Below are 8,539 nucleotides of genomic sequence, written 5' to 3'. Positions count from 1 at the left end.
ACATAAAGGCAGAACAATTATCCGTGCGGTTGAGCTTTTAAGAAAAATACACGTGCAATTCAGTCTGGCACAGCCACGCGCACCCGCATAGTCTATCAGTATGTCCCAGCTCCTTCCCGCGATCCGTGTGGAAAATTAAGGAGTATGCTATCAACTGGGGATTAAATTCCCGGTTAACGTCAAACTGGGCGTAAAGCACCGCACACCAGCTCCATTCGTATTGGGTTGTGGGAAAGGGAGTATTTCAATTCATGCGCAAAATGCTGGCCATTGCGATTTTGGGTGAAATTCTAAAATGAGCCAGACGCATTCTGAAGTCTCTAAAAAAATAATAAAGTTAGACAAATGGTCATCCATGTTTGCGCTGAACTTCAACATTTAAGAATATCCGACAAAATATGTTTAGTATAGTATGAATAGACCATAATATCCAGTCATGGTCCAGCTTCAACCACAAGAGGGCCTCCATTTCCAAATTCTCTGTTGAGCCAGGAATGCTCCTGTTATACGTTAACCTCCTTAGGGCACGAATACCCAATCAGAGTCATCAATCAAGTTACATCTATATCTACATCTATACACAACCTTAAGGTTGGCAATTCTGAATAGTTTACAGAATAAAATCAGTAATAGGCTTTACACAGCTTTATTGAAGTTTGTGTATAAATACACATGCACCTTTCAAATGTAAACCCAAGTGAACTCAAACGCAGCCAAACCTGGAAACCCTGTCATGCAAGGATGACTGAATGTATTCACCTTTACAAAAAAAGTCAGAACAATAGCTCTTTAAAAAATATTCAATCCCCCAGAAGAGAAGAGCACAGTCAAGAATTCTGGGTGTGTGTTCAAAATATAGAGCACGATGTATAGGGCGCCATTTCGGACACAACCCTGAACTTGTGGACTATAAAGCCAAATCCCTATTAAATTTGTCGGTCTTGCCAATGTTTTATCAATGCTTACATATAAATAAATAAATAAATATTATCAAATGTGCACTCACAGAGTGAACTCTTATGTACAGTATTATATATCCTATATGTAATCACCATATCTCACCCACTCAGACTGATCTGTAGTAATACTACCCTTCACCCATCCCTCCCGCCCTCGACAGTGAAAGACCCTACTCCATGCTCAAACCACAATAAAGCATTATTTTCCCTTGGAAGAGTGGACACATACAGCAGTACCCAGGTATTTCTATCAAAGGTAATGAACCCTCTACTATTTCCCCCCTCACATTTAACCAAAGCAAGAAAAGATGAGGCAAAAAAACAACCTGGCCTTACAAGTGGATCAGTTCAAGTCAGTCATTCAGCATACATTCGGGCTCTCGCATTTGATTAAAAAAAAGAAGTTTGAATTCCGGGAGCAGCGGTTGCTATTCGTGTATGTTTCTGTTGGGAACAGCAAAGGTAGAGTTGAGGGTGTGAACGTAAGTGTTCCTGTGAGTGTATGAATGAGTTTCAGCTCGTATCTGTGTCCTGTTTAAGTGTGTGTGTGTGTGTGTGTGTGTGTGTGTGTGTGTGTGTGTGTGTGTGTGTGTGTGTGTGTGTGTGTGTGTGTGTGTGTGTGTGTGTGTGTGTGTGTGTGTGTGTGTGTGTGTGTGTGTGTGTGTGTGTGTGTGTTTCGGGGCCATGCACAAACAGCGTGACGTAATAATGTGCTAAAGACTAGTTAAGGCTGAGGTGATCCAACCAAGAAACAGAAATCTAATGTATCACCAATATTCATAATCTCAAAAAGCCTCTAGAGGGAGCAGGTAGCGTAGGAGACGCCATGTAAAGCTCGTAATGCAACATACAGCCTAAGAGTGGTGGGTCCGTCCCAGAAAAGCCCCTACCTAATATGCACGTCTCCTAATCACTTATGCAGATCTGAAAGAATTGGGTGTGAGCAATATGGTAGTAGCTCCACCTTGTCATGTGATAGGTGAATTTTTCGCCCCATTTCGCATACCTATCGGATCATTTCAGATCTACAAAAGTGTCTAGGGGTTGTTTCTGGAACTTGACTTCATGCTGCTAGGAGGATACTTAATGTAAGGACCAGCAGAATAAAACACTTAAATCATAAGGCTCATATTGTGTACATTAGTTGTGTCTAAAATGCAAGTTCACCACATGACTGGTTTGGCTGTTTTACATTATGAAATGTATTTTGCTCTTCCTCCTCACATATACAAAGCAGAGTAGGAGGACTGATCTAGGATCAGGTCCCTCCCTGTCCATATAACCGTATTCAGTATGATCCTAAAGGCAAAAATGATCATAGATCAGCACTCCTACTCTACACAGAGCAGTCACTATGTGTGGATGTGTGTTCTGTTGACCAGTGTTTAAAAAGGCATTCAAAGCATTTTAACTGAGAAGACCCTGGCTCAGAGTAATTTGTAAATCAATTGCAGTACATGACACTAATATAAGACTCATATTTTTTTTTAAATGAGGGTAGAGGTGATTGTGCAACAAAATAAAAGTATTAGGACGAATTCCCAAAAAGGCTTCAGCGCATCATTAAAACTTAATAAAAATAATAATTCAGTGTTCATTAAAAAATATATATTTACAAAGCCTAGCTTAAAAAGAATGGTAAAATGGTATGGTAATGCATTGCGCTCTCAAAAATATAAAAACGTAACAAAATTAAAGCAGGTGGGTGGGAGTATCGGTTCGAAGTGCCAAAGCAGCGACACCACTGCACTGTGAAATTCTGTGCTTGATTCTATGACGAACTGAACTTCGTAATGCAGGCCTTCCTAACACTTCTAATGGATCCATTAGATTTCAGGATTATGTCATTGTTCAGAATCAGAACAGAGCTTGACTTATTTTTCCTCCAGAGTGGATGATTCATGTAGAATGGACATGGAGAAGACTCACTGCGACACGAATAAGACCGGTCAGTCAGGCCACAGACATCTATAGGCCCTGATTTCTTTAGTAATGTTGCTTGGGTGTTCCAGCACTGACAAACCTCTCAGTTTTTATTTTCCCCTGTAGCCTACTCTTCATAGGGCTGGATGGGGTCAGAGGTCAGTGCACAGCCTCAGGCCTGGCCCACTGCTCGGTGTCTGTCGATATGGCTTAGGATGGATATTGTTGTCTCTCGCTCTGTCTCTGTTTCTCCAGCTCAGTTGGTTTTCATGGTGACATTGTCGTTTACATCTTCGTTGCTCTGGACTGAAGCAGAGGCCCCCTGGGATAAAGCGACGCTCTTCCTCTCCTCCTCCCCATCTCTGTTCTCCTCCTCTCGGTCCAGATCGAAGTAGCCTGTTCCATTCACTGTGTCCTGGCGTTGGTAGAACAGCACTGCTTTGGACTGAACAGACACACACATGAAGTGCACATTCAATTCACACTGGGCAGTGCTGTGTATCTGACAAGATGATAGAGGACCATGGAACTCACCACTATCTGATCTTTGTTGGCTGGAGAGACACTGCTGTTGTCAAAGTTGTACCACTTGTCATCATCCTTGTTCTTCGCATAAGCAGTATCTAAGGTGTCCCAAAGACAAGATGAGAAGATGAGCATTTGTCTGCTAAAAGCAAGCGTGGAATTAAGACTGTTCGTTCAACTTCATTGTTTGAATCAACTCGGATAAGACTGTTACATTCAAATAAAGTTGTCTGCACTTCTAGTGTTGATGACTAAATTGTCAAATAAAAATACTATAATAATCAGACTTACAGTGTCCTCGTCCCATGCCTCCATAGTGGTTGGAGACCGCAATGAGATCGTAGCGACAGGGACCAGCATTAGGGTCGATCAGGAACTCTGACATTTCCATGTCACTGGAGAAAGAATCACACAAATAACCATTCATGGGGGGGAGAATTCCTTGTTTTCTCTTCAAGAGATATATAACATTTGTATAAGTGATTTACAACTTAAAGGGATACTTCTGGATTTTGGCAATGAGGCCCTTTAACTACTTCCCAAGAGTTAGATGAACTTGTGGATAAAAAATATGATGTCTGTGTCCTGTATGAAGGATGTTAGAGCTAGTTTCGCGAGCCAATGCTAACTTGTGTCAGCACAATGACAAAGTGTATGGGCATGCATGTTAGCAACTTCCTTCAAATTGCTCACAGAGACATACAAATGGTATCCACGAGTTAATCTTACTCTGGGAAGGTAGAACAAAATCCAGAAGTAACCCTCTAAATCATAGGGAACAGCTGAGTGTTTTTACTTTCACAATTATACTTGTTCATTGACATTATAGATTGTTTTGACAGAAAAGTATGGCTGTCTGGTCAAAACCGTACCTGAGTGGGAAATCAACTAGTGAATCCAGCTTGTCCCTCATGTATCTGCTGTAGGAGAAGCGTTTCAGATGGACCACCAGGACAGGTGGCAGAGACCACAGGTCCATCTTCTTAGTGGCCTGCTGGTGCTCCTTGCATTTTGGACAGTACCTGGGATAGATTAATTATTATATTTGATTTGACAATAAAACATTTTCTTTTAAAAAGCATGTACTACCCGAGACAGACAGGATAAATTACACATCTGACCAAATTACAGAATATTTTAGTTCTGGGTTAATGGAGATTAATATCATGTGAAAACATGTATTTTTATTTTGAGTGAACTATTCTTTTAAATGTTCATTATTTCCTTTATTAGCCTTGACAATATGAAGTTAAGTCTCACCATGGGTCCTCAGCGCCGAGCTTCTCTTTGGTGGTGAACAACTCGATGCAGTCTTTCAGCTTGAAGAAGGCTTTCTTCTGAGGCTTATACTCCATGCATCTCAAAGTCCTGTTCACAGGCAGAGCAAGATTTTGGTTATTACTTATTTAGTTCAATTATTACCATCCAAGGCTTAAAGAGAGACATTATTTCTACAACAATGTTTATCAAGCCTCTTCTCAAATACCTCCAGCCATTCCAACTATTTGATCTATAAACTAGCACACCAGGTTTGGGAAACACTATTCTAGGACAGACATAGACATCCATGCAGAGGAGTCAGACATGAATTGAGATACTATACACCCATCTGTAATTATTTAGACAGTGACACAAAAATATGTAAACTCGTTTCTATAAACCAGCATTTTGGATTTTGAAATCAAATGTTTCATATGAGTCGACAGTACAGAACAGTACCTGTCATAATGATGAGTGAGAAAGAGGAACAAAAATCACCCCCCCCCCACCCAAATAAAAAGTGCTAACCTCTCACCATTACCAATAACGGCATGGTTTTTTTGGGGGGAGTATGATCTATGTTGCTCTGTAACTTTCTCATGTATCTTTATTCATGATTATCCATAATCATGGTACCATTCACTTTCATAGTAGATATTTTTAATCCCTGCCCCCATCCCCACAGGAGACCTAAAGCCAGGCAGTCATTGTAATTAAGAATTTGCTCTTAACTGATTTGCCTAGTTAAATAAAGGTTAAATAAATATATATATTTTTTTAAATGCAGAAGTGTTCAGAAACATTTATTCTTATTTACAATAAAAGTGACTCCAAAATGACAATACATTTTTCACCATTCAGTTTCTATTGGGGAAAAAAAGTATCCAGTACAAACTGCAAATGCATCCAACACGTTTGTAGAGTCACAAGGTTGATGTTTAGTAATATGGGACCAAATACTAAACTGTTGACTTTGACTTTAATACACTTTAGTTTGTCCAAATACAAAAAAGTATTCCAATGGGGGTACTAGATATATAGTGACTTCATTGCTAAATGGTAAAACATATGTATGACTATATCCTCAAATAAAAAGGTGACATTATGTACTGTCACCCCTTATATGAAACATTTTATCATCTCAAATAAAATAAATCACATTTTATATTCACTGTCCAAATAAACAAGGAGGGTAGTGTAGGTAAAACGGATTCTAGTGTTAGAGGAGAGTAGAAAGCCTTACCTCTGTGATACCCTCATGAAAGTGTTTCTTCTTAACCTCTGGTTCCCAGTCCAAAGAGAGATAGGACCGGTCTGTTACAGGGAGAGAGCAATATACCCTTTAAGACTCATTGTAAAGGTGAGAATATAACAGAAAGAGAAAGGTGGATTGTGCATTAACAACTAGTAGAGGCACTGCTTAGTGCTTACAATAAGTATAATGTTATTAGAACGTTACCATGTTTTTATCTTTATTGGAGGATTGTGACTTCATCTGCATACTGTATGCAAAAAGCCCATCTTACCACTGAGTCTGAGGTGTCCCTCGTTGAACCAGATCTGCCGCGGTTCCTCCTTGATTAAGCTGAAGTCCGTCTTCCCCATATTGGAATGTAAACAATCTCTTCTTGTCCTCCATCGTCGTAGACATCTGGTTCTGGTGACCTTTGGTCCCCGAATTATCTCCCCCTGGACCAACCCCGTTCTCCAGCTCATTGTCCCCGCCACGCACAGAGTCCTCTGATTGGCTGTTGTCGTTCTCAGAGGGCAGCTCCTGGTCCTGACTGGATTCGTCGTCTCCATCCTGCTCGTCAGTCTCCATCTCGCCTGGAATGGATCAGCCGATCAGTTTCTGGAATAGCTTTATTGACAGGGAATACATTTTTTATTTAACCTTTATTTAATGCTGAGACCACAGTCTCTTTCGCAGATGAGCCCTGCGTAATATCAATAAAACAATTACACTATACATATCTATTTACATATCAATTACAAAACACATCAAAGGGAAACACAATACACAATCATATGAAACATTCCTCAGTCTTAGGTGAGCACATGTGTAAGTGTGTCCGTTTGAGTGCATGTTCTGGAGCGTGTGTGTTACCTACCTGGGCGAGCCCTCCTCCAGGATCCCATTAGTAGCATTGCCATTGACAGTGTGTTGTTTAGAAGAGGGGGTTGTCTCCTCAGTGTCGTCCTCCTCAACGACAGGATGCACAAACCGACTGCACCAAGTTAAAGTCCGGGCTCTGGCTGGGCCATTCAAGGACATTCAGAGACTTGTCCCGAAGCCACTCCTGCATTGTCTTGGCTGTATGCTAAGGGTCATTGTCCTGTTGGAAGGTGAACCTTCACCTCAGTCTGAGGTCCTGAGCACTCTGGAGCAGGTTTTCGTCAAACATCTCTGTACTTTGCTCCGTTCATCTTTCCCTCTATCCTGACTAGTTTTCCAGTCCACTCCCTGTATCTGAAAAACATCCCCACAGCACGATGCTGCCACCACGCTTCACCGTAGGGATGGTGCCAGGTTTCCTCCAGACGTAACCCTTGGCATTCAGGCCAAATTTGTTCAATTTTTGTTTCATTAGACCAGAGAATCTTGCTTCTCATGGTCTGAGAGTCCTTTAGGTGCCTTTTTGCAAACTCCATGCGGCTGTCATGTACCTTTTACTGAGGATTGGCTTCAGTCTGGCCACTCTACCATAAAGGCATGATTAGTGGAGTGCTGCAGGGATGGTTGTCCTTCTGAAAGGTTCTCCCATCTCCACAGAGAAACTCTGGAGCTCTGTCAGAGTGACCATCGGGTTCTTGGTCACCTCAACTGACCAACGCCCTTCTCCCCTGATTACTTAGTTTGGCCGGGCGGCAGCTCTAGGTAGAGTCTTAGTGGTTCCAAACTTCTTCCATTTAAGAATGATGGACACTGTGTTCTTGGGTACCTTCAATGCTGCAGAAATGTTTTGGTACCCTTCCCCAGATCTGTGCCCCACAATCCTGTCTCGGAGCTCTACGGACAATTCCTTCGACCTCATGCCTTGGTTTTTGCTCTGACATGCACTGTCAACTGTGAGACCTTATATAGACAGGTGTGTGCCTTTCCAGATCATGTCCATTCAATTTAATTTACCACATTTGGACTCCAAGTTGTAGAAACATCAAGGAAGATCAATGGAATCAGGATGCAGCAGAGTTCAATTTTGAGTCTCATAGCAAAGGGTCTGTCTGAATACTTATGTACATAAGGTATGTTTTTTATTTGTAATACATTTTCAGAAATTTCCCAAAAACGTTTCACTTTGTCATTATGGGGTATTGTGTGTAGATTGATTAGGAAAACATATTTTTATCCATTTTAAAACAAGGCTGTAACGTAACAAAATCTGGAAAAAGGGAAGGGGTCTGAATACTTTCCAAATGCACTGTACACCAATTCCAGAGCATACATTTTCATTTAGCCTCTATTTAACAATGTATCAAATCCCTTGGGAGATTAAAAACCTATTTTTTGAGGGAGAACTGATTTAGTTAAGAGCAGGACAGGTGTGTGTGTGTGTGTTTATATATCTTACTTTCTCAGCAGGAACACCGGATGGAGTAGAGAGCGAGGTACAGAGGTCTGATATGTAGCCCACCTTGGGCACAGTCAGTTTATACTGAAACACAAAGAAAGACAAACACCCATTAAGCCGGGTCCTAAGATTAACTCATCACTTAGTCCACAGGAGAAGAATTTCCCCAAGCCCCATGAAGAATGAATAGCTGAAGATTCATTAAATATACACAAAGCCTTCAAAAGGTATTAATAAAAAGGACCTCCCTGCAGATTCAATCTGTCCCTATTCAGAGCATAAACTGATTACAAACACTAA

At 41.1% G+C, this 8,539-nt stretch overlaps 1 pseudogene across 1 annotated transcript; it reads right to left on the bottom strand.

The window, feature by feature from the left end:
- Window positions 1-1,081: 1,081 nt before the first annotated feature.
- Window positions 1,082-6,489, bottom strand: LOC118392247 (ubiquitin carboxyl-terminal hydrolase 15-like; annotated as a pseudogene). Its single transcript, XR_004827334.2, has 7 exons — window positions 6,194-6,489; window positions 5,911-5,981; window positions 4,668-4,775; window positions 4,280-4,429; window positions 3,699-3,802; window positions 3,417-3,505; window positions 1,082-3,327 (listed from the first exon to the last, which is right to left on the bottom strand). The product of XR_004827334.2 is annotated as a ubiquitin carboxyl-terminal hydrolase 15-like (transcript).
- Between the last annotated feature and the right edge of the window lie 2,050 nt (window positions 6,490-8,539).

The sequence above is a fragment of the Oncorhynchus keta genome, chromosome 13, assembly GCF_023373465.1.
Source record: "Oncorhynchus keta strain PuntledgeMale-10-30-2019 chromosome 13, Oket_V2, whole genome shotgun sequence".
Classification (NCBI taxonomy): domain Eukaryota; kingdom Metazoa; phylum Chordata; class Actinopteri; order Salmoniformes; family Salmonidae; genus Oncorhynchus; species Oncorhynchus keta.
This window is presented reverse-complemented; position numbering and strand designations above follow the sequence as displayed.